This window comes from Amblyomma mixtum, chromosome 1 (genome assembly GCF_055824585.1).
Source record: "Amblyomma mixtum isolate Tamu chromosome 1, ASM5582458v1, whole genome shotgun sequence".
Classification (NCBI taxonomy): Eukaryota; Metazoa; Arthropoda; class Arachnida; order Ixodida; family Ixodidae; genus Amblyomma; species Amblyomma mixtum.
The window spans coordinates 13324713-13351173 of NC_143012.1; the positions used below are offsets into that span (position 1 = coordinate 13324713).

A 26461-nucleotide genomic window follows, 5' to 3' on the forward strand; every position below is an offset into this window, starting at 1 on the left:
TTAACAAGGCCAAAAAAATAAGGAATGAAAAGATAACAGCAGGTAGCGGCGAAATAAAGTCGTTTGCATAGCGAATGCCCGATGGCAGTCCCATACATTAGCGCCGTAGAGCCCAGCCAAACATGAAAGAAAGGGTTAAGATCAAAAAGGATAAAGGAACGTTATTTTCCATCGACGCCAGCAGCGTTTATATACGCTGGCACCCTGCTGACTGCGCTCGCACGCGCGCGCGCTTACCCGCTCGGGTTGCGCCCGAAAATGTTAATGTTTTAATACATGCATTAATAGCCTTGGCTAGAAAGATAGAAGGCGTAGGGGGCAGGGAAGGGAAAATAGAAGGACGGTGGTGGAGGGGAAGGAGGGTTTTAGGTGTGGGTTCGAACCTCTCTGCCCCCTCCTACCCACCCCCCTCCCCCGCACACACACACACTCCTTTCTGCGTTCGACCCGCGGATTCCCGCGCAGCAAGGCTCAGGATGGCGGGAGAAAATTACGAAAGAAGAGAGAAGGGGAAGAGAGGAAGTTGTGGCGCGAAAAGAAGTTTTTCGCGCGCTTTTCCAGCGGCGCGCGCGCGCGCAGCGAGGGCTAGCAGTGCAACACGCTACTGCCGCTGCGGTCGCTGCCACATTATTGCGACGCGCGCGCGCGCGATGGAGAAAATGCGCGCGAATGGCGAACGCTGCGCGCGAAGAATAAAAAGGAAAATATATGGAGACGAACAGGACTGGAGCGGCGTCGCCGCGGTCGTTGCAGTTGATGAAGGTAATTTGATTTGCATAATTTGCATGTCTAATGAGCCGGCAGCGCTCATGCGGGGGAGTGGGAGGGAGACGGGGTAAAGGATGCAGGGGGATGGAAAGAGGGGGGAGTGGAATATGCAAAAGCACTTTTGGGACGACGACGCTGCTTTGCCTTCGCTCCGCCGGGCTTCTTTTTCGCAGCTTCGGAGGGAAGAACATGCATGCTTGCGCGCCTGCTATGACGCCCGCGCGTCGGTGTGTGTGTTGGTGCATAGACTCGCTCGCAGCGCCGCGGGAAGCGCATTATATTATGCGCGGGAAAAGAATTTTGGCGCGCTTGCGTGGCAGGCACTATTTCCGCGCCAAACACGCGCGCTCTCGGGGCTGCGTCGTTAGTTTCGATGTGAAAGAGACAGGAAGAAACTGAGGACGCGTGGTGTCGACCAGAGGCGAAGGGCGTCGGAGAGGATGGAGGAGAGAGTTGGCAAGCGGGTTTAAGAAGAGCGATGCCTGTTGGGTGCCCCTTTTTCGTAGCTGCGATGTGTGCCATCCGCTGTAGTGAACATAGGAACGGTTCTGTGAAGCAGAGAATCATTTACTCACGTACGAAGCGGACTGCGGGGTATGGAAGAATGCCTGGACAGTCGGAGAAGCCTCGGGATTCATTATTTAGGAGGGTTTGTGATAGAAAAACTAGCCACCCTGTATACGCAATGCCTTATGACCTCGAGCATGCCAGAAGCTTGGAAGAACGTTATCATTATCTCAATTCACAAGAAAGGAGACGTCAAGGACTTGAAAATTTACGGGCCAATCAGCTTACTGTCCGTTGCCCACATGGTATTTACTAAGGTAATCGCAGATAGAATCAGGACAACCTTAGACTTCAATCAGCCGAATGATCAGGCAGGCTTTCGCAAAGGATACTCGACAATAGACCATATTCACGATATCGATCAGGTGATAGAGAAATGCGCAGAATATAACCAGCCCCTATATATAGCGTTAATTGATTACGAGAAAGCACTTGACTCAGTGGAAACCTCACCAGCCATGCAGGCATTGCGGAATCAGGGTGTAGAGGAGTGTTATGTGAAAATACTGGAAGATATCTTTAACGACTGCACAGCTACCATATTGCTTCATGAAGTCAGCAATAAAATTTCAATAAGGAAGGGTGTCAGGCAGGGAGACAAGATCTCGCCAATGCTATTCACCGCCTGTTTACAGGAGGCGCTCCGAGGCCTGGATTGGGAACAGTTGGGGATAAGAGTTAATGGCGAATACCTGAGTAATCAGCTATTCGATAATGACATTGCTTCGCTAAGTCACTCAGGAGATGAAGTACAAGCATGATCAATGAGTTAGACAGGCAGAGCAGAACGGTAGGTCTCGAAATCAACACGCAGAAAACCAAAGTAATGTTCAACAGTCTCGCAAGGGAACAGCAGTTTAGTTTGTAGCGAAATTCTGGAAGTGGTAAGGAAATACGTCTCGTTAGGGCAGGTAGTGGCCGCTGATCCGGATCATGAGAGGAAAATAACTAGAAGAATAAGAATAGGGTGGAGTGCATATGGCAGGTTCTTTCAGATCATGAATGGCATTTTATCAATAACTAGAAGAATAAGAATAGGGTGGAGTGCATATGGAAGGTTCTTTCAGGTCATGAATGGCATTTTATCAATGTTTACCGCCGCCGCGGTGGCTCAGTGGTTATGGTGCTCGGCTGCTGACCCCAAAAGACGCGGGTTTGACCCCGGCCGCGGCGGTTGAATTTCTTTGGAGGAGAAATTCTAGAGACCCGTGTACTGTGCGATGTCAGTGCACGTTAAAGAACCCCAGGTGGTCGAAATTTCCGGAGCCCTCCACTACGGCGTCTCTCATAGCCTTAGTCGCTTTGGGACGTTAAACCCCATAAACCAAACCAAACCAATGTTTACCAACAATAGCTGTATCTTACCAGTACTCACCTATGTGGCAGAAACGTGGAGGCTAACGGTAAGGGTTCATTTTAACTTAAGGAAAACGTAGCGAGCTATGGAAAGAAAAACGACAGGCGTAGTGTTAGAGACTGGAAGCGGGCAAAGTGGGTGAGGGAACAAACGCGAGTTAATGACATCCTAGTCGAAATCAAGGGGAAGAAATGGGCTTGGGCAGGGCATGTAATGGGAAGGCAGGATAATCGCTGGTCCTTAATCCTTAATCTGGAAATTAATCCGGAGCCCTACACTACAGCGTTCCTCATAGCCCACGCCGGTTTTGAACGTTAAGCTCATATACCATACCATACCATACCATACCATACCATACCATACCATACCATACCATACCACACCATACCATACCATACCATACCATACCATACCATACCATACCATACCATACCATACCATACCATACCATACCATACCATACCATACCATGCCACACTGCACATGCCGTTCCGTAACGTACCGTGCCACACTGTAACGTACCACTTCAACTGTCATCAACCAACTGGTCCCTTTGTTGGCCGCCGCCGCGGTGGCTCAGTGGTTATGGTGCTCGGCTGCTGACCCAAAAGACGCGGGTTCGATCCCGGCCGCTGCGGCTGGAATTTCTTTGGAGGAGAAATTCTAGAGGCCCGTGTACTGTGCGATGTCAGTGCACGTTAAAGAACCCCAGGTGGTCGAAATTTCCGGAGCCCTCCACTACGGCGTCTCTTACGTTAAACCCCATAAAACCAAACCAACCTTTGTTGGCAATTATTAGTTCTTCTAGGCTCTGGAGAGGCTATAATAAGGATCCCGGTCAGTCTCTGAAAAACTGGGCTGCTTTCTTGCATTCTTTACAATTGGACTCGTCTTAATTTTCTCTCCCTATCCTCATGACCCGGTCCCTTCAATCGCTCAATACAAAGGGCACTGACCGAACCAGAACCAACGTCACTGCCAAACAAACCCCACTGCATAGCCTAGATGTAAACACGGTGGCCTGCACATTTTTGACGGAAGGTGTACAGTTCCTCAACCAGCAAGGCAGGGAACAAAAACGCGAAGTCAACGTCACACCGCGGGGATAATGAGCGACGATAAAGAAACTTTCCCACTCGGTGTGCTCTCCGCTGCAATTTTTCATCGGCGTATTCTGTCACAGGTTGCTATCCTAACCAGGGACACCACCCACAAAGGTGACCCTACAACCAGCATGAGTTTTACGCCGCATTCTTTGCTTCAGCTGCCATAAATAAAGCAAAGCAGGACGACCGTTGCACGCATTGTTAAGCGACAGACAACGCATAACCAAGAGGAAAAAAAAAAAGTCCAAGCACGAACACTCGCGACAGTTTCTGTCAGCAAGGAAGAGGAAAATAGACTAAGAAAAACAGAACACGACGGAGACAACGAGGAAGGAGGCAGCTGGCAAGAATATGCAAGACTTCATTTTCAGGAACGCGAATCCCTACCGCCGTGCCCGCACAAAATAGGCAAATTTGCTCTAACCACCGTTGGGGGCGAAGTAGGGGGAGGAGATGAGGGGAGAGGAAGGAGTAGGGAGAGACGATTTTGCAGCCAACCCTCCGCTTACCCGTTCTATTAACGCGCGCACGCAGACGCCTTCATCATCTTACAGCCGTCCTCAAACCGCGCCTCCCAGCTTCCCCACCGACCCTTCCTCCCTCAAACACTGCAAAACGGCGTCAACCGAGCGAGGAAGCCGCAAGCCATACGCACACCGGGTCTAGAACGTGCGGGAAGGAACAAGAGAGCTGCCGAGCTCGCATATCGTTAGTTATATTTAACGATGAACTCGCACGCTCTACGCCGCCTCGGTCCGAAGCGCGCCTGCAACTGCGCGCGCTAGCTACGCCGCTCGCATTCTGCCCTTGTTTTGCGCATAGACGGCGGTTGTTTTTGCGCTTGGGCGGAAAAGCGCATTATAAGGCGAGCCGCACGGCTTCTTCTAAGTCGCCCCCTCTCCACTCTTCTCCCCTTTTTTCCCGGTCGGCGTAAGCGTATACGACGTGGAAGAGTCAGGTCTACTCCGGAGGGCCTCCAACGCTAATAGCCGCGCCGCCGTCTCCGGCGAAGGTGATTAAATTCAGATGTTTACCGTTCGCTGCAGGCTACCGCCGGGAGCCCCGCTCAGAAATAACGAAAACCGACCATCCCTCTACCCCCTTCTCCCCCCTCTTCCTCTCTTCGTCTCTCTTCCTCCTCCTCCTCCTCTTTCAAAGATGCGGAGGAGGCAGAGAGGGCAGGACGAAGGTGGGATAGGGCGGGCGAGGCGGACACAAATGTGTTTCGTGTTTCGCTGGCCCCCAACACAAAATCCCGGAGCGCCGCTAGATGGCGCCACTGGTGCCTTTGTTTTGTTTGTCTTTGTTTTGGCTACTTTATCATCGCGCCTCCGGCCTCGCCTCTCTCCCGATCCCCTCCAAGCGGCGCGAATAAGAGCGAAACTCAGCACCGGTCGGGCGGCCCCGAGTTGCCGAGGTTTAAGGTCTTTCTGAAAGTTTTCTCCGCAAACTGCGCGCACGCGTGCGCAAGCCGGTCGTTAAGGAGGAGGTGTAATAGTATATACGCGGAGCAGAGGCTGGCGCGCGCGGCCGTGGCAAGTTGTGTTCTTGCTGGTTTCGTTATAGTTTTCTGTCTTGCTGTGGGAACCAAAGAATCACGTGCGTTTCAGACAACAGCGCTCCACACTTGGCCCGCCTGCCAGAGCGGGTGGAGCTTTCGCAACGACCACGGGGCACGTGCTTGTCTAATTTGTCATTTGCGTTGCGTCACCGTCGCTACTCAATGGTTCTCACTGCCCTCTATTCGTTTTGATTTTCGGTACAACGAAAGTTCTATGGGACGAATTTTCGTTTTACTTTATTCCTGCGATAGCTATGCAGGTTATAGCTGCGTAGAGGATCTCTGATTAGGGAGGTAAAAAGGCGTCAGCGTTTCGTAGTAGATTGCAATCGATGACTTTTCAGTGCAGCTGCTGGCTGATAAGAACGTTATCGAGGTTTGTCGAGGACTGGGCGCTGCAGTCACATGATGAAGGCTGGCTGAACCAGCGGGGTCATGTGATGGATATCACGATCATATGAGTAAGCCTGTCTGGTCGTGTGATCAGGGTTGGCTGTGCCCATGTCTGGGGCTACACACAGATGTATTCAAGGCAAGTTAAGTGCATGCTAAATACAAGAGTTAGTGATGAAGAGAAGGTATCACTGGTCACACCAGTTCGAGATATGTGGCATAAATAGCTTTAATAGAAAACATTAAAGACCGCTCATGTCGTTAAGAGCATATCAGGGTTTGTTTTTGAACGTTTTGAATTGATGACCGCATCGCAATCCTCAGAGTCCCCCCCCTCTCGGTGCACCAAACCGCTTTTCAAAGTACCGAGCAGAGCTATTTTAAAACAGCAAAAACAGGATAACCGAAACCGAAACTGCATTCGCGGCCCACTACGTTGCGCTCAACGCACCGATGACGTCATAAATATTAATAATAATAATAATAATAATAAAACTAGCGCGCATATTCATTGGCTCAAACACCAGCTGTAAACGATGGTTTACAGCCGTGTATAAAATGACTCAAACGACTTAACACAAGCGTAAAAATTTCCTTCAGAAAGCGCGGAGCGCGTCACTGCGCAAGTAGTGTTCGTGACATCGCAAACATAGTGTTGCCCACGGAAATCGTCTGTATTAAAACCGCGCAAACGGCTAACTTCAGAATCGACGTGTGCAGGAATGAAGTGCCGCACGGCTGCCAAACTTCGTCGAAATGATCAGGGTGGAGTGGCATTAAACTCAATGTGAAAATTCCATTAGACTATACGCGAACCTGAAAAAAACGCCCGGAGTTGCCCCTCCCAGTTAAAAAAATACGGTAGAATTGTGCTCGAAATACGATAAAATGCTTTGCCTTTTTGTCGTAAAGACAAATTTTCTGGTAGTATATTATTGCTTTACTGCAGTTCTGTCGCTCCGACAAGGGACAGCGCAAACTACAGAAAGTTCTGTAACAACAAAAATTCATGTTGTTACTAGAAATTCATGATCAAAAATAGTAAAAAAATTTGTTGTGACGACCGAAACATTTCCGTGCTGTTTTTCGACTGGGTTTAGAGAGCCCACACTGTATGCATGGCTATTATACAGTGTATACGCTGCATACGGTGTCACGGAGGCGGGGAAAGAGATCCATGTTATTTAGGTGAACTTGCAATTACACGGAGACGAAGGAGTATACAGCTTTGATAGCATAGAGGACCTATTGTGGGCAATTGGAGGAAATTAATTTCTGCTGCAGTTGCGTTTCGCGTGTGTAACATCAGTTTATTGTTATTATTTTTATTTTCTAGAACGTTGTGTAATATACGGCGCAGCTGCAAGCATTACTACCTCTTGAGCAGTCGTTGCAGGGCTTCCGCCAGAACTTTAGGTTTCCTAGTAAAGTGTCACCCGGAATCGTGAGCCTTCATTTAGTCGTTCCAGTTTGCGTCTCGCTAAAACACACAATCATTCATTCTTCAAATCGCCCGCACATCGCCCCAAGCCCTCATGCCTGTGTTCGAAATTTTCCAATAGGAATCCCCGGGAAACGTTCGCATGACAGAGGTTTCCGTTTTCACGGAAGCTGATCGCAACAAACCCACGTTCGGGCTATGTAAATTTACCGCGCGACTCCAAAAGAAGGGATGGGTAGAAGTGGGGGGTCGGGGTGTCTGAAGAAGAAGGCTCGTTCTGAATGCGAATATCTCTCCAGACGTCGACCACGTTCCAGCAAAGAAAAATGCTGACTCCGACGATTCCGCCAAAAATGCGGTTCGCCTTTTCGCCTTCAAAACCCCGCCCCACCCCGACCAACCACGCGCCACTCGCCCGCACACAAACAACGCGTACGTCTCGTCGCGTGCACCCGCACGCTCGCGCACTGCGAACGTGCAGAAACGTGCCCGCTCCTTAATTAGCCAGTTTGTAGCAAAACAGCCAGCGCTGCACCACCTCCCACCACCGGCGCTTCCTCGCAAACAAATTTTCTCGCGGAGTAAACAAAAGCCGAATTTGAAGGATTACACACTGGCGGGCAACAAACTCCCCCGTCTACCCCCCTCCCTCCCTTCTTTCCTTCCTCGACGGGAAGAAGCCTCTTCCCCTCGCACTCCTCCATCGAAAACGCTTCGCTCCGCACAATCTTTCCGCAACAAAACGCAGTAAAAGCGTAGGGTACAGAGGGCATGCGACGACGGAGGCAGTGGGGGAGGGCGTAATGAAGTTCACGCAAATTCCTCAACACCTTCGGGGCTGAAGCCGCAGGCAACTACTACACCCCCCCCCCCCTCCCTTCCCCACAACCCAGCCACCAAGGCTTAAATCGCACGCACCGAAAACGTTGTGGAGGCGGCTGCAAGAAAAAGCGCGCGAGCAGCCCGTACAGTCTCCGCCACGTGCGGTTCGGCGTTTTCGCAACGTCAGCGCGATTCGAGCGACTCCGAGCTGCGCTAAACTGAACGCGGCGCTTTGGAGGGACTAGGGCGGGCACGCTAGCTGCGTCGCCGTTTTTGAGCCTCTCGCTGTTTTACGTGGATGCTCATTCTTCCGATCGCCGGTAGAGCACGCGAGGCTTTAATTGTTCTGGGCATTTTGCGAGTGGACGAATGTCGAGTGGAGCTAGCAACGAGTCTCTTTCTGCTCCCAAGTTAAGGCCAGTTATGCTTTACGATATTACAACGCAGTGTCAAGATAATTCTGAAAGGAAAACAAAGAAACGTGTAACAGAGGGTAGGAGATGTACTGTAAAGAAGAATACGCCTATATGGAAGAAAAGAGGGTGTAAGGTGTCCTCTAGAGTACACTTTTTATAAAAGGGAGTTTGCAAGAGAACACCTCACTCCCTTTTTACTTCCTTCTGTTTAAAGTGTATAAAATACCAAATGGAATAGTATAGAAATGGAATGGAATGGAAAGTGTTGTTAAGAGGAATAAGAGTGGGAGAAAGGAATATACGGTCGGCTCTTACGATAACCGGTCGATAAAAAATCGTCGCGAAATAAGCGAAGGACTTGTACGACTGCAACTCGTGTACTAAGATTTCGTGGAAACTATTCGAGGGAAGCATGGAAGGGGCAATTTGGGAATGGAGGGGGGTGTCAGTCCTTTATAGACAATGCATTTCTAGAGCAGTTTTCATCGCAATAATGGGAGCCAAAGCGTTTTTGCCGAAAAAAGTTTTAGGGCTGAGCCGAAGGCGAGGGAGTGGGGGGGCTACTGTCCCGGCTTTCAAATCCGCTCTCGTTCATGTATGCAAGTGAAACAGCTAAAAGAGTAGGCGCCGCGCGTCTCAGCCAGCGCTATGACGAAAGCTCTCGCAACGCCGCGCAGAAAAGCTCTCTGTCTCTGACGCTTACCCGAATCGGCACGGGGACAGCGCACTGCTTTCAACGATAAGGAAAGCGGGAAAAACTGCAAACAACTCGCCTTCGCTGCCGATGACGGGCTCCAGCGCAAGAAAGAGAGGGACGGGGCGAGGCCATGTGTGGCGAAAGGCAGTGCGAAAAGCTATAAAGAGAGAGCCACCCGTAACAGGGGAAAATATAAAAATATCAAAAAAGAGAAAGAAAAAGCTCCCGCTCGCGCTGGAAACGTCATCAGGTTTCCCGCAATTCGATAATTGCGCTCCGGTAAAAGCGAGCGCGAAGGGGACGGGAGGGAGAAGGAAGAAAAGAAGAGAGAAACGCGCAAAGAAAGAAATCCGAAGGGAGGAGAAGCACGACTGATTCGTGCCTCGGTGAATTAAGTTAAAGTGGAGAGCCGGCGGCGGCAGTTTCGCGACAGCGGAGCTGAAAAGAGTTGTGCGTGGCATGGAAGGGCAGAGAGAAAGCACTGCTGGCTATGTCCTTTTGAAAGCTGAGTAAAAGTTCCGTTCGCGCCACCGTTAATCAACACGCATTTCTCAAGAATGAGCGTTATCGTGAACGAAAACGAAAACAGAATGTGGCAACAGCACGCCCAACGGGCTTTCCCTTATGGCACTTCTCTATTTCCTGTGCACCGGGTCTTTTTGACTTAAGAAATATGCAAGAACGTCCCCATGACTGTTGTTGATTTAAGTACATACGCTCCAACGTACTTAGTTGAATCAGAATTACAAATATCGCGATTTTCGGTATACTGTCCACTAGATGTGTGTGTGTGTGTGTGTGTGTGTGTGTGTGTGTGTGTGTGTGTGTGTGTGTGTGTGTGTGTGTGTGTGTGTGTGTGTGTGTGTGTGTGTGTGTGTGTGTGTGTGTGTGTGTGTGTGCGTGTGTGCGTGTGCGTGTGCGCGCGCTTACGCTTTGTGTATATATGCTTTACGCTTCCTTCGTATTTTTCTTTCAGTATCGCCCATTGTAGCATCACTAAGTTTTGTTATGCTTACCTGTGCTTCTTATGCCGTCGCTTCGCGGACTGGCTGTGCGTGTGCTTACTGGCACTTATTTATGAAGGTTTCACTGCGCGAATGGACGGCATTACACAGGGGCATCTATTTCTGCACGCGGATTGCACACCTGCAGGCTATGAACAGAGTGCGGGCAATCTAGTACTTTTTTTTTGCATTTTAGCACTGTAGACAATGCACTGTACATAGAAAACTACTGTGATTTCATGTCAAAGCGCCAAAATCTTTAAAGTTCTTTGGCCATTGTGCGTGAGAAACTGATTTAGGCAAGTAAAAAAAAACTGAAATCTGCTTACAGCTCTTCTATTGCTACAAAGTTCTGAAAATGTAACTGTGCGGGAGCACAGTGTCGAATTCTAATGACAATTAGGCTGTAGAATTGACGAATTCTTTAAGAACATTGTAAAAGACAGATGCTCATTGAAATGTGCGGCGACTCTGACAACGATATGCTATATGCTCGGGTGGAAATGGGTATGCTTCCATGTAGCCAAAATGCAGGGTGCCCACCTAGATCCGTGAAAAATGCCTCCGCAGTTACAGTGCCGAGCGTTTCAGCTAAGTAGTTGAATTGCCGTCGCGCTGTACAGCACACAGATTCCACTTCACTTAGTGCTCAGCGACAGTGGCACATACATCGAACTCTCCGACCAGCGAACCAGACCCACACCTCGGCCCACACCTGTATCGGCCCACACTTGTATTTCATTTTCTTGGATTTTCTAGCTTTTGAAAGCTCCGTTGCCGATGAAAGTGGTATCTTGGGGATTAGAACAAGGTACTATATCGATACAGGCCAACTTCTATTTGACGTACTGTCGCGATCACAATATTGCGGGACGTCGGAAAGCGTGGCAGAACTGCGTTCCGCGCCATCTAACGGCGCAGCCTCGCTCCTTCTCCCCCTTGGAGGAATTTCTGTACTGTCACTCCTAGCACGCGCGCAGCACGTAGATCGCCGCTGGCGCCAGGTGCCGCTTCGGAATCTAGCCAGCATCTGGCTCAGCCGCTGATGAATGAAGCAGATAGCGTGTCGCTATCGCGGTGCAGCGACTCTTGATAGGAGAGAGGGAGCGAGCAATTATGTTTTCTCTGTTGTTGTTGTGCGAGTGTATGCGCGCTGAACGAACAGGCCTCAAGGCTGAATGCCGCGATGACCAACTTCTTGTCGCCAAGAATTTTGGTATACCAAGAACTCCCCTGAAAAACAAACTACTCGTCATTGCAAGTCCCCTCCCATTTCCCCGGAGTCCATCCTCCGCGAAAGCAGCAACTATCTGCTTCACCCATCGCAGCGCCAGCGGCACCTGGCGCTCGTTCCGATATTCCTGCGCCGCGCGTAAGGTAGTAGTGAGGTTACAGACATGCCCGAGAAGAAAGAACGAGCGGGAGTGCGCCGGTAGATGGCGCAGAACGCAGTTCTGCCACGCTTTCCGACGTCCCGCAATATTGTGGTCGCGACAGTACATGTCACCTTAAACAGCGCAGAACATGTAAATCCTACCTTTAAAAGTGGGAGCAGGTTCAACACAGTCAAGTTACTATCAAGAGAAACGATGACAGGAAATATGTTGAACATGTTTTCACCCCAAACAAACATGTGGCGCACGAGGCACAGGAGGCCAACTCTTCCTAGACAGAGTTGGGTTCAAGCCCGCTGCTCTGACTGAAGACAATTAGGAGAAAACAGCGCACCCGCACAACACTGCCGAACCGTCAATCAGTTTGTTCGTCAGGAGATGCGACGGTTTCTTCCAGTTCGCTACACAGCCACAAAAGTTCTGGTAAGCGGACGACGATTGCAGCGTTCAATGCGCTAGAGACGCTGTTTGTCGTCGCCTAAACCAAGCGGAAAGGTTAGTTCGCCGGCTGGAATACGCAGCGACGCGAAAACGCCGACAGAAAAGCAAGCAGCTAAGGAAAGGCAGCGAAACACTGCACCGTCGCTTCGTTGTCGTTCACGAGGAACATAACCGCAATAGAGAAAGAGAGAGAGAGAAGAAAGTGAAGCGAACGCGGGAAACAGCCGCAGCAGGGGCAGGAGCAGGAGTAGGAGTAGGGGCAGGAGTAGGAGTAGGAGCAGGAGCAGGAGCAGGAGCAGAGCCGAACTAAACTAGTCGCCGCAGTACTGAAACGAGGAAGCAAAGTGAGTACGGAAACGGCGCCGGTGGCAAGAGCCGGGACGAAGAACGCGTGGCGAACTTTTTGGCCGCCGTAATCGTGCATCGTATTGTACTTCTCCCTTTTTCGCACGCGCGCAACTTCAGATGAATTGCGCAGGGAAGCCAGCCCTCCAGAAAAAGGCGCTAAATTAGCACGCCCCGCCTGTTGTGTGTACATAAGAATCCGCATGCCACTAAAGAAGAGGAGGACGAAAGGCGAGACGAACAAAACAGGAGAGGAAGGTGGCAGCGAGAGAGGTTAGAGAGGGGGGGGGGGGGGAGGGGGGGAGGGGGGGAGGGAGAGAGCTAGTTAGCAGAGCCGCAGAGCACTCGGACGGCCGCCGCTGTTCGTCAAACCAACGACGGCTTGACGGAGTGCGGGAAAGTTTTTCGCTGCCACGCTGAGAGGACGCGAAAAAGAGAGGACACGACGGATGGCGACGTGGGAGCAGAGTCGGAAACAAAAGGAAGCTCCCAGCGCGCTCTGGTGGTGTGTTCAGCAACCACGAATGCGAGGGTGGCTCGTTGGTTTCAGCAAGAATGGGTGCCACGGCGCGGCGGAGGGTTCTTCAGGCGGAACAACTCGAAAACTGGCCGCGCGTGCCGCCTTCGCGCTGCTTGCGTAACCGCGACGCAGTCGTTTTTGTTCGGCTGTGCGCGGAACTTTCGGGGAAGTCGGTTTGGTTTGGTTTAACGTCCCAAAGCAACTAAGGCTACGAGAGACGCCGTAGTGGAGGGCTCCGGAAATTTCGACCACCTGGGGTTCTTTAACGTGCACTGACATCGCACAGTACACGGGCCTCTAGAATTTCTCCTCCAAAGAAATTCAACCGCCGCGGCCGGGGGGAAGTCGGTGAGGGAAAACGAACGACCTGGAGAGGGCGCTCTCCCTTTCGCTGCTGCCACGGCTAGCGCGAAACTGTGCGAAAGAGAGAGGTCTTGGGTTCGACCGCCACTAATTTTTCATCCTCTGCCTGGCGCTTTATGATTAGTACACCTGATGTGATCGAACGATTGTGAACAAACATCGCTGCTTCAAAAACTACGGTTCAGCTTTGGACTGAAAAGCTTTTGTATTCAAGGGAATTCATCAAGTGGATTGAATTATAGGAGTTATAAACCCATTGCATGCAACTGTACGAGGCGAACGCTCCAACGGAACATTTCGACAGTGAAGGAAGTTGAACTGGCCTGCAGCGACTTTATTTTACTTTTTTTTTACATCGACTTTTAAACAGGTGCACATAACTGCCAATCGGTGATCTGTTCTCGCATTTCAACCTTCATTGATTATTGACTACTTAGGTCTCGATGAACCTAGGTAAACTATGTCCTCAGTGCCTTCATGCGGATATTAACAGTAACACGTTATAGCAGTAACAGGAACGGGATATTAACAGTAACATTTGCGGATATTAGTCGCAAACAGCAATTACTGAAGCATGAGTGAAAAAAAACAATCACAGGGACACCTAATTCCATTGCGTATTGGCAGTGCCATAGTATCAGCGGCTGTTGATGCCTTTATCAGAAGTGAAGTCACTTCCGGTCTGGTGACGTCACTTCCATTCAGCCAATGGGAATTGCTTCCGTCTGGTGACGTCATTGCAGCCATTTGACCTGTGGGAATGCTTCGGTCTGATGACGTCACCTCCTTACAGCCTAATCAGCGCATGTAGCTTAAGACGGCGCATTTTCTCCCCTAAAGAGGCGTCAATGCTATTGTATTAAAAAAAAAAAGTTTTCCGGCGTAAAGGACAAAAACCGTATGGCAGCCGCGTTGCCGTTCACGTTTACATAGGGTTTGGCCTCACGTCTCTGAGTGAAGCAGTTTCGTGAAAATAGCCGTACTTCCGTCGCTGTTGGGACACCTACTCCCGGAACAGGAGCGGACGGCCGGGACAACCTCCAGCAAGCACCTTTCGCGCCGCCCCGCACACTCCCCTCTTTAGTCCGCTTGTTATCGCCTCACGCTCTCCTACGCACGCTCCCCACTAAGTTCGTCGTCGCCACGAAAAACACGACGAGGCTCGAAACCAACTCTCTTACTTTTTCCCTCCGACTCCTCTACTCCCAGCCCAACCAAGCGCCCGCAGCGCTTTCAACGGCACCCGCCGAAAACAAAACGTGCGCGCGCGCGGGAAACACCAAGAAAGCGCGGGCTCGCTCCGGTTCGCGCGCTTTTCGCCCGCGCGCCACTCGACACGCGCCGCAGAACGCGGCGCGAAATCTCGCTCGCTGGCGAGCGCGCGCAAAACAAAAACAGCGGGAAGGCTCGAAGGAACAGCGTGGCGCGGACGAGCGGCTAGGCTTGCGGAGAAGCGGCGAGAAGAAGAAGGTTGTGCACGCGCGCTTTTAATCGCGTTACCGCGCAAACCGAATTAATCCAAAATTTTGTTCCGACCGGCCCAAGCGGCTCTCCTCATCCTCAGCCTCCTCTCACTATCTTTCTCTTTCTTCTGTTCACTCCCTCTCCAGTCCTTGCGCCACCCAGATTTTCGCGGTAATGCTTGCAGCCGTGTATGGGCTATTCTTTCTTACGGGAGAGAAGAGCGGTGCAGTGCGTCGCTTACTTAAAGGGCACCTAATCTATAAGGAGAACACGGTGCATACGAAAACGGTGAAGAAACAGATTAACGACAGTGAAGAATGACGGGAAGAGCGTCGTAGTGTGATCTTTCTCCTCTGTGCTTCGTCTGTGTGCACCTGCTCAGTTTCCATCAATATGCACCCTTACCAACCAGCTCTAGCCGCTGAGTTACTTCTGAACCTAACCCTAGAGTTCTCGTACATTTTGATGTGGCACTTGATGAAAATATTGGCTTTATCTGTGTGAAGCCTCGGTGAGTGAAGCATTTACCTTCCACAAGCTCTACCCACCAGCCAAATCGGTCGATGCTATTTTCTGAAGAGCCTCCTTAGATGGGCATCTGCCGCTTCCTTCTCGAATTGTATCCGACTATAGAAGTCCATGCAGCAGCGGAACGAAAAAAAAAACGCTAATTTAACTGCCACCTATCACGTTTGTCAACTTTCTCACAATCTGCTGGCAGATTGCGATGACGTCACAAGGCCACGTGACCGACGTGGCCCGCCTAGATTGCCGGAGCTTCAAACGGTCACCAACGCCGACGCTGGGCAATTTCTTTCGACATGGTGGTACTGACACTCTCGCGTTAACATTGTTGGCTAAATTAAGCTACAGCTTTGTTAAAATATTCGGCAACAACCGTCATTAGTCGCAAATCTCACGCGGAGGAGGCGGCTGCTTAGTGATGACGCAATCCCTACACTCGTTGCTTTGCGCGTTTCCGAGCACGAACCTCGTCCGAGAAGGAAGTTGAAGGCCCGCGGGGCCTGGAGACTCGGCTTACAGTAAGTGCATCCATTAGAGTAAAATCATTTAAATCATCACCAAGAGAAAATAGAACTTCTATCGCAGCTTTTATTTATTTAATTATTTATTTAGTTATTTATTTAAGGCTACAAGCAGTCTTTCTTTCTCTCGTAGAGCGTATTTTCCACTCTCTTGTGTTCTCGATGTAATCGGAACGAGCAGCAACTTGTAGTGTGCTACGAACGTCTGGTCTTCAAAATCCCCTCGCAAGTTTTATTGCGAAAGCAATACTACTTTCACTTTCAGCTCCTCGGGTGGAGAGGCCGCGGTAGCTACCATTGACGCCATAGCAGCTTGACCTCTGCTATGACGTCATACCATCTGCCGCAAAAACCAGGGGCCCAACTTTGGATTGGATTGCATTGGATTGGGGATTGGATTGGATTGTATAACCGATGCATCACAAGTCTAACCACAAGCTCCACCACTAGCTACACTACCAGCTGAACCATGGCGTAGCTATGGATAATGCTTTCGCAATTACCGGGCTTAACCAAGCTAAGCCACAGCCATTTTTTGCCCCTAGAGCTCCCCGAAATTCACAGCGACATCTAATTACATTACGTGTTGGCAGTGCGATAGCATTGAAAGCTGTTGATGCCTTTATATCGGGTTTCCGGAGCCCTCCACTACGGCGTCTCTCATAGCCTTAGTCGCTTTGGGACGTTAAACCCCATAAACCAAACCAAACCGGGTTTTGTTTCATTCTTCCGCCAGTAGACATCTGACTGCACACAACCGGACATCTGTCTCTTTGGGTCATTTAGCTAGCGGTTAGATGTTTCCTAGAAGGAGTCTAGAAGTGGCGATACGGTCGCAGTCAAGGTGCATCGAATCAATCAATCAATCAATCAATCAATCAATCAATCAATCAATCAATCAATCAATCAATCAATCAATCAATCAATCAATCAATCAATCTGGCATTCTTCCTGACGAGGCCCCACCCCGGGTCACACATCAAAGACAGAAGGGTGATCAGATTCATTAAAACTCTACAAACTCTTCAGTTCAATTTTCACAACAGTAGTTGAAAGTTAATCAAGGCACATGGCATTACAAAGAGAAAGTAAAAAGACCAGTAACTCTACAATTCGCAACACAAAAGAAAATAGGACAGGAATTCGCAGCCGCAATAGGAACAACACGCCTAAGCACCGGAAGGCGACCCCTGAACACAAATTCAGGTCGAAGCAGGCATCAGCGATCAAAATGCAGATTCGAAGGGTATACAACTTTGCCTCTTACGGTGAGCGAAGGCCTTTGTATAAGGTCACACTATGGGAAGTTCATGATCATGACAGACAGCCGGAAAGAAAAACGCCATGCCGCCAGCTCTACTGAAACGGGTAACGGCTCTCCATCGAAGAAGACGCCGGTCTCGATAACTCAGTGGTTGTCAATATGGCGTTCTCCTGCTGAAAACACGGAGCAGAACGCCATGTTTATTACTTGCGGCCGCATTGTTTGTGGTCGCTGTGACCACATTTAGATACAGTTAAACGTCACTTATTAAAAAATCCTAACTGGTCGAAGCTCATCAACAGCCCTATATTGCATCTTTAGTTTGGGCGTCTAAAACGAAACACAATAATATCGCCCGGCCCCAGCCCTCCACTGCGGCGTGTCATAGAGGATGGGTGTTGCTTTGCTATGTAAGAATGCGTTCATATATTTAAGCCGTCAACAACGAAAGAGTTAACTGAAGCAGATGTGGATTTAACAGTTGCGAGGGTTTTGGAAATCCTCAGAAGTATCGGAAAAGTACCTGGGGTCAATAAGGTATTCGGGAGTAAATATATTTAGGCCAAACAATGACTACTTGACCGTGCCTTAAGTAAAACGGACATGAGAGTAAGAACGGGATTGACTGCGTTTGGATGCGACTCCCATATTATAGGTAGGCCCAGGATATGGCTAACTGAGGAGGTTACCCTTATCCCTGGAAAGGAAAGTACATTACCGTTGCGCCGCCGCGGTGGCTCAGTGGCTATGGTGCTCGGCTGCTGGCCCAAAAGACGCGGGTTCGATCCCGGCCGCGGCGGCTAGAATTTCTTTGGAGGAGAAATTCTAGAGGCCCGTGTACTGTGCGATGTCAGTGCACGTTAATGAACCCCAGGTGGTCGAAATTTCCGGAGCCCTCCACTACGGCGTCTCTCATAGCCTTAGTCGCTTTGGGACGTTAAACCCCATAAACCAACCAACATTACCGTTGCGCCTTGAAAGCCAAGAGAAAAGAAACTAGAGATTAAGCTAAGAACAAAAAAAAATCAAACGATGAAGAGGAAAAGGAAGCTAAACGCTTATAGACGTGAAGCGCTTAGAGACAAGTAACACTTTAACGGTTGGAGGCACAAACAAGACAGCATAGACTCGAGAATTAACGCGAATTGCTAAGTATAAGCGCCGACTGCTGTGCACAAATGAACATCGATCTGTTCCCCGTCAGTGCTAATTTCTTATCCTTCAAAGCCTACGAGCTGCACTAAACAAAAGGGATTAACATGAAGAGAAGAGAACACGAAGAAATATACGCAAACAGAACTGGGTTGAGCAGCACAGCGATACAGGGCTACAAGAAGAGTGAAGCAAGCAGGTCACGACATCCAGGAAGCGATTTCTGAACCCCGACCTGCGTTCTTGTTCGCAACTCCTCTTCCACATGAATGGCCAAGCGCGTTCGCGGCAGCGGCGAATTAAGGCTCGCCTCCACCGAAGCGCACCCGCGCCGCACTTCACGGTTCAACAAATTCGCCGGAGAAAACAACGCATTGCGTAAGCACCACAAAACGAGAGAAAAGAAAAAGAAAGTTAAAACCAGGCACACTTAAAGACAGTCGAAAGCTACTAGCGCACAAGTGAACACACACGTGAAAATGCGCAAGTTCGGGTCTGTTGCGGGAGAGGAGGCAGGGAAGAGAGAGAAGCGTTATTTGCTGCGTACGCAAGTTGCGAGCGCCGCACATGCCTTGCGACCGCGGCGCACCGCGCGGAGACAGCGCGCGACATTTCCGCGTCGCTGCCATCTTCGTCGTCGTCACTCATCACGCTCCGGCGACGTTTTCCATCTTTGCAACAGCAGCAGCGCTAGTAGCATCACTTTTCTTTTTGCCGCACTTTCAATGCCTTCCAAATTCACTTTGTTTTACCACGCACCGGCAGCCTTTTGCTCACTCGGAGAGCTTCGAGTTCTCTCCCTTTCCCTCTCTTGTGTCAGACTTCCACTCGCTGGGCCGTTTCCCCCAATTACCTCCCACACAGATTTTTGTTCGTTCTGTTCAACAGCCAGCAAGTTTCACTGAAGAAAAGGAAATAAAAAAATAAAAATTCACGAGGAGGGGGAGAAGAATGGAGAGAATGATATAGAGAGATAGAAGAAGAGGAAAGTTAGCGGAGCGGCGATGAAGACTCGCTCTGGCTTCATTATCGTCAAAAACTCGGCGGCGCTGGAAAACAAATACGGGGGAACGCGTCTGTCAGCCGGACGCAGAATGCGAGGGATGCGTGGTGTCCGAGGCGGGGCACAACAGGAACGCGTCAACATCCCCTCCAAAGCGCTCTGCCAGCGCAATCACGTAATCGAATCAAACGCTGTGGGATGAAGAAAAAGCTGCGTGCGCTTCATCTTCCACTACTTATTACAAGTGGAACAGCGCAGCCCAAAGCTACAAATACGTGTGCCACTACGGATTAATTTGTGCCATCGCGGGAAGAACAACGAAAGTGGATCAGGGTAAGAGTCGAAAAGGAAGAAACCGAAATTTCGGCGTGCTTTCGCAGCTAAAACGTGTGCTCAACTGCAGACGAAAGTATTGACAACCTTCATCATGAAGTTATTGGCTAATGAACTCTCACTTGCCAACTTGATGAAAACAAACGCACTTAGGCGTCGCAGGCGCGATTAGGTTCCGCGCGGCTGCCGCCACCTGTCGCTTGCGCCGGTAACTACCACGAACTGAGCAGAGCGGCCGTGTGAAAAGGATTGGATTGGTTTATGGGGTTTAACGTCCCAAAGTGACTCAGGCTATGAGAGACGCCGTAGTGGAGGGCTCCGGAAATTTCGACCACCTGGGGTTCTTTAACGTGCACTGACATCGCACAGTACACGGGCCTAAAAGGATTGAAGCACGCAGTAGTTTGGTTTTTGGTTTTGTGGGGTTTAACGTCCCAAAGCGACTAAGGCTGTGAGAGACGCCGTAGTGAAGGGCTCCGGAAATTTCGATCACCTGGGGTTCTTTAACGTGCACTGACATCGCACAGCACACGGGCCTCTAGAATTTCTCCTCCAAAGAAATTCTAGCCGCCGCGGCCGGGATCGAACCCGCGTCTTTTGGGCCAGCAGCCGAGCACCATAGCCACTGAGCCACCGCGGCGGCGTGAAGCACGCAGTAGTGAAGGGCTCCGAAGTAATTCCCACAGCCAGAGTGATATCTAATTTAGTTTGGCATGAACATTTTGAAATTTAATGAGCGCCAGCCGCTCCATATAGATTCGGCTAAATAGGAAGCTGTTAGTATATTAGAACACGACTGAAATGCAAATGTGGTTCGAAAGGATTCACGTGTTTGAAGCAAGACAGGTGAGGCAGCATAGTTCGGACGGGATGGCTTTATTCAGCGATAACGGAAACTAAGAAAATCAGCTTCGGTGGATGGCGCAGTGCGCTTTATTGAGCCACCTTATCACAGTGGGCAAGGGAAACAGAGCGTGACCGAGGCGACATGGTCACGCTGCTTTGATAGCGCTTCGCGATACCACATCCCTCCGCACTTATTGACATCCTGTTCACGGCACACAGCGGTCGGGTGGCCTCCTCTGCTGAATTGGGTATCGCCGTTTTGCAGGTTCCGTATCCGAATGGCGGGCTTGCACCTCGGCATGTTGAAGGGGAAACCGGCAGGTCTCCGCTTGCTCATCAGGTTGCTGCTACGGCGCCAGAGGGGCAGTGGTGTCTTTTTCCGGAGCCACTCTAATGACATGGTTCTTATGGCGAACCCACTGAAACATATCGAGGAGCGACGACACAGAAGCAGTATGACACCGAACCAATTTGCGCCAGAATCGTCGCTGGAAACCATTTTAGTGATAGGCACAACCGGCGTAACAAATTTACTGTCCTCGGCTTCATAAATCTGTGCTCTTGATTGCCGTTGAAATAAACAGTAGCTTTCTCACCATTTATCTTGCCCAAGGCATCGCTGAATAGTTGCGCGTACTTTAGCAGCAGGGCCTGAAGTTTCCCCGATGACTTCTCGGCCGCAGACGGCAAACTCGTCACGGCGTTCAGTTCCCAGATACAGCCATTTCAGTCCCAGAAGCGAGTGTCCGTTATTATCGAGACGGCAGCTCTGGTGTCCAGCTCCATCTGCAACGGTACACTGTTAACTTTCACTGTTACTGCACACTGCACGGTTTGCTTAAGTGACGTCATTCAGTGCAAGTTCCTTTTGCTTGCTGACGGTGCTTACTGTGAGCGTTTTCACGCGTCGAGGGCGACTTCTGTAAGCTCGTGTAATGTATCCCTTTCCAAGAACTGGCCGAAATAGCTTGTCTGAGCAAGGCATCTCAGCTCGGCCACGAACTTCGATATGGTTTCAGTTCCTTTCTGTGACCGGCGGTGAAATTTCGCTCTTTCGCCAATGACTGACGGTTTCGGAGACACGTGGTTGCGAAGTAGCGTTACGAGCATTGCATACGGTTTAGACGACAGCTTATCCGGAACAGTCGGCGACTTGAGTGCGTACGTTTTCGGACCAGCAAAATTAGCAGCACGTCTACTTTTAAGTCTTCCGGAACCTTATTAGCACGCAGATAAGCTCCTAATCGCTCTTCATTTGAAAGCCAATAAGTCGTAGATTCATCAAAATGCTCGACTTGCCCGAAAGTGGTCATGGCGAAGGCGTTCCCGCTGTTGTGGATACCGCAAGTCTTGCTCTTGTGCCGACAGTCTTCAGTGGGCGTAACACAGGCGCTGGTTCGACTTCCTCGTCGCCATTAGGTCGTGTTTGAAGCAAGGCAAGTGAGGCAGCATAGCTCGGACGGGACGGTTTCATTCCGTGATACCGGAAACGAAAAAAATGGGCTCCGGTGCCTGGCGCAGCGCGCTTTAATAAGCCACCTTATCGGATTGGGCAAGGGAAAACGGAGAGAGCGTGACCGAGGCGACGTGGTCACGCGGCTTTGATAGCGCTTCGCGATACAACACACATACAATACTAAGACGCACTTAATCAGTTCCTGCGTTGCTTTTCCATGAGAAGAAAATGTGCTGAAACATCACCGAGTATGGCGAACAGAGGCCACGCACAGCGAACACGAGCAAAGGCTTGTCCTTGCTTGTTTACTCCGCTGTTCTCAAAAAGATGGTTTATGGTTTATGGGGTTTAACGTCCCAAAGCGACTGAGGCTATGAGAGACGCCGTAGTGAAGGGCTCCGGAAATTTCGACCACCTGCTGTTCTTTAACGTGCACTGACATCGCACAGTACACGGGCCTCTAGAATTTCTCCTCCAAAGAAATTCCAGCCGCCGCGGCGGGGATCGAACCCGCGTCTTTTGGGTCAGCAGCCGAGTACCATAACCGCTGAGCAAAAGAAAGCAAGTAACTAATAAGTGTCGCACCGTGGGTTAAAGCCCCAATAGTAATCCGAGATTTCAGATTCCTTAAAAAAAATTCAGGGGAGCACTTAAGTCAGCTGACGTGCCTTTAGGTGAAAGCCTTTCTGACACCTTTGTGCCATCGCTACTGTTTCCTTTGAATGATTAAAGGAGCGTCACAGTAGCAGGGGGCACAGGAACTCGCTTCGGCGACATCGAGGGTTCGTTAAGTCCGAGGACCAAGAGCTCCTGCTCCTCGGACCAAGTCCGAGGAGCAGCGCGCCACCTGTGACGTCATCAGTTGCCCCACCTGTGACGCCGCTCGAGACGTCACACTCGCATGTGCCGATCACGTGATAATTTCGGGTTACAACATAAGGGCGCTATATCGGGAATTTCGTTATAAACGCAAACAGTTGTCTTAACTAATTACTAATTAAGTGTTAACTAATCAAGTCTTAACTAATTACGGATTAAGTATTAACTATTTAGATAGTTGGATGCTTCGACGAGGTGTCGACTTTTATGCAGGGAAGGGCACCGCTCAAGCGCTCTATGCACAAGGGCGTTGCAGACTGTACGTTGCAGCATTCAAGCATTCGAATCCTCAGACCCGACTACCGTTCGGAAACCGTTCGGAAAGTGGTTGGACAAGCAGTTTATTGTGTATAGTGACCGTATGATCACCAAAAACCACGGGCCACATCGTTATAGCATCTCATGCAAAAAACTTGCGAAGGCTCTTCGGTAACTTAAGTGTTGAGCGGCGAAAGCCGAGGACACTATGCCGTGACGACTTCCGGTGGATGTGACGTCACACCGTTCCCGTGGCTATATCGATACCCAAATCATACATCTTTCGGGGATCTTAAGTGTTAATTGCGCTTAATTACACATTTTTCCATCTATTTTGACAGAAATCCGACGTGTTTCCGACCATTCTGTGACAATTTTCACTATGCCGTGACGACTTCCGATGGATGTGACGTCACAGGTGTCCATGGCTATATCGACGTCCGCGCTATTTCGACGCAATTTCAACATTTTTTGTGTATAATTAATTAATTAATTAATCTAGAGCATATAGAGTCATCAAACTTGGCTTCTAGGTTCACCTTTTCCTCGTCTAAGCAACCATTCGTTTTCTTCTCTTTTTTAGGTCTCGAGTTAAACGCGTGTGACACGCTTTGTTAACGGACGACAGTATGAGCCATTAAAGGCTTTCGCCTTAAAAAGCCTAACAATGGCGTCACCATAAAAAAAAAATACGAGATGAAGGAAAACTGCAGCCAGGTCGAAGAACGATCTCGTCTGTTAGACGTCGGCGAATGGCGTATTGTTGTGCAGACCGTCAACGTGAAATATACGGCAGGAATACACTGCACGGGCTTGCCAAAGTATGCAGGCTGCCACAACTCACAACTTTAGCACAAACTAACAACCTGAGCACTGGGGGCCGTGTTGTCCAGCTCAAGCCTAGAGGACCAAGGAGAGCTTATTAAACGTGCGCAGCAAACAGCTAGGGCCGTAGGAGCCTTGGACTAAGAAGCCCTGGACTAAGCAGCTTTGAACTAAGGAATAGCGCCCGAATGTGAAAAGCTTCTGTCAGAGCAAAGGCAATCATTCACTTATATGTGAGACACAAAATCTTGCAAATTTTATTTCACTAGGTTTACTTATTCGCCGAGACATGTCAGGAAATATCGACTGGTGCCTTAAAGATCTTGGGAATGCAGGGAAATGAGTCGTGTCTCATTCCACTAGCACAGTGCATTGCGCGCAACACATTACGCAAGCGCATCTCCGAAGAAAAAAGAAGGCGACTAGAGAAAAATGCGCTGCATTCTACTGATGGACGACCAGAAAGCGTGAAAAAAGAAACCAAAGCTGGCGAGCAGTTAGTTGGAAGCCGCGGCAGTTATATGAGTGTAAGTTCTAGTATTACCATGAGGGGACGAACATATAACACAGAACACTGGCACAGACTAGCAGTGATTGGCGGTCATTGCCGACGACGATAAGAAAATTCGATTACAGTATCACGCTTTCTTTTTCAACGAAGCGACGTGTACTGCCGGCCTCGCGACGGACAGTGACATGTGCTGTGAAATTCACACAAGGCAGAACAGGTTCGCACTCTGAAATCGAAGAAAGCTGGAGCCACCCGTTCGCTCCCCCTCCCCTCTCTTTCCTGTTTCCTTTGCGCTTAGAGCGCGACTCCGGTTGCAAGGTTTGTGTAATTCCATTAACTGGCACGTTGGAAGCGAGAGCGACGCGCGCATCCACCCGCGAAACAAAGCAAAGTACGGACGGGGCTCTCGAATGGCCGGCATTTCTTCGGGAAGCAAACAAAACACGCAGCAGAAAACACGAGAGTGCTGAACGTCGTGGGAGCGTCAGCGTCCCTTTGCGGGCAAATTAAAAAGACGCAGTCGATGAAACGGCAGAGGAGACAGAGGCTGATGGGGAGAACGAAGTTGAAGGTACATAAGAAGCAAATGCGAGAAGCAACATAAAGAAAACAGAGAGAGAAGAGTCGTCACGTTTTCGCTGCCATGCTTAGCGACTGAATCTCGGTGCGAGAGAACAGCGCACGGCAGGCGAGCTTGGGTGCGTGGGGTTCAAATAGGATGCGGAGGGGCGGATCGGTATTGAGGAGGTTTAGGGTGTACGGGGGGGGGGGGGGGGGGGGGGGTAGATGGGGTTGGACTGGCAGGATTCGTCGCTCAATCAAATTATAAAGTCCTCGCTAAGTTTTTTTCCTTTTGTTTTCGGGCCGGCGTGGAAATGAGGGACGGCGTTAAGCAACGGCGGGATGTCGCAAACAGCGTGGCGTGGCGACGGACGATAAATGCTGCCGCCACCCCCCGCGAGGGGGAGCCACCGACAGGGCGTCACGCCCGGGAGCGGAGGAGTGCTGGAGGGAAAACAAACGGAGATTGTGTGCCTTTTTTTTTTGTTGTTGGAGGTGTCCGCTTCTCGCGCCACCTATAGTGGCCGAAGAGAACTTCCCAAGGGTTGCGGCATTACGACTCAAATGAGCAGCTTTGTTCGCGAAAAGGATCGGCGTGATTTGGGAGCCAAATGATTTCTCTTTGCAGTCTAGTTTTTCTGAAGTTCGTCGTGGTAGTCGTCATCAGTAGCATCGTAATCACCAGACCAACTACTGATACATAGTGCCACTTTTATAGTGAAGTATACATAGTGCCACTTTTATTGACCTTCAAAGATCCCTGTCTAGCGCCAGCTGCGGCCATCTTATCCCCACAAACTGCTATCACCCCCTGCCATGTTCGCTTCCTCTTGGCATCCACTGCGCTAACTTAAAGGGCAACTGCGTAGGTTTCAGAAATCGACGAGCTTAAAAGGGTCGAATGTGTGAAACTTGCAGGTAAAGCATGCGAAGTCCTTTTGGGCTAGTATTTGAAATGGTGACGTAATCGGCGGTTAAAATCGCGACAGCCTTCAAGCTGCTCCGCAGCGCACAACGCCAAGTAGGGGGGGGGGGGGGGGGGGGCATGATGACGTCATCGAAGGGATCGGTACATTTTCAACGCACAAACCCGTGCTTTGAATAAGTAAGAAAACAAACGCCATCGAAGGCAAAGGCCCCCCGAACGTTGTTTGGCAGCAAAAAAACATTGAAGAACTATGGCAGCATCAAACGAGGCTCAGCAGGGTGTGGCTGACGGCAGCGGTAATTTGAAATCATACCTTACGTGACGTCACACTGAACTTCCCCGCACTCCTTCGGTGCTTTGAGGAGAAACGCAAAATTCAGTCATCGATTATCTCCCTATTTTAAATGCTAGTGCAAAAAAACTTGGCATGCTTTACCTACAGCCCATGTAGATTTGATTCCTTGATTATCGCAAAGTTGCCTAAAAGTGGTGCAGTTGCCCTTTAAAGAACTATCGGTTACCTGCTTTCAGCTTTACATGGCATGCCCATTCCCCTCTCGTCTTCTTGGTTTCAGCGACGATATCAATAACTCGCGTTTATGCATCGAGTCACTCTGCTGCCTTCTTGCCTCTTCACTTTACACCTATCATTTTCCTTTCCACAGAACGCTTTGTTGTGTTTCTACCCCCCCCCCCCCCCCCCCCCCTTAACTCTCTTTGTGTGTTCCCGTCACACCTGT

General features: G+C 50.0%; 2 protein-coding genes and 1 long non-coding RNA gene across 9 annotated transcripts in view; 1 reads left to right on the forward strand and 2 right to left on the reverse strand.

The window, feature by feature from the left end:
• Nucleotides 1-26461, reverse strand: part of LOC149365508 (uncharacterized) — a 620172-nt gene that overhangs the window by 20916 nt on the left and 572795 nt on the right. The gene's annotated exons all lie outside the window — the stretch shown is intronic.
• LOC149365509 (uncharacterized) overlaps nucleotides 1-26461 on the forward strand; it is a 130856-nt gene that overhangs the window by 15225 nt on the left and 89170 nt on the right. The window lies entirely within an intron of this gene.
• Nucleotides 20250-21832, reverse strand: LOC149365510 (uncharacterized). The gene is made up of 3 exons (XR_016292097.1): nucleotides 21603-21832; nucleotides 20900-21089; nucleotides 20250-20722 (listed from the first exon to the last, which is right to left on the reverse strand). It is a non-coding gene; the product is annotated as an uncharacterized LOC149365510 (long non-coding RNA).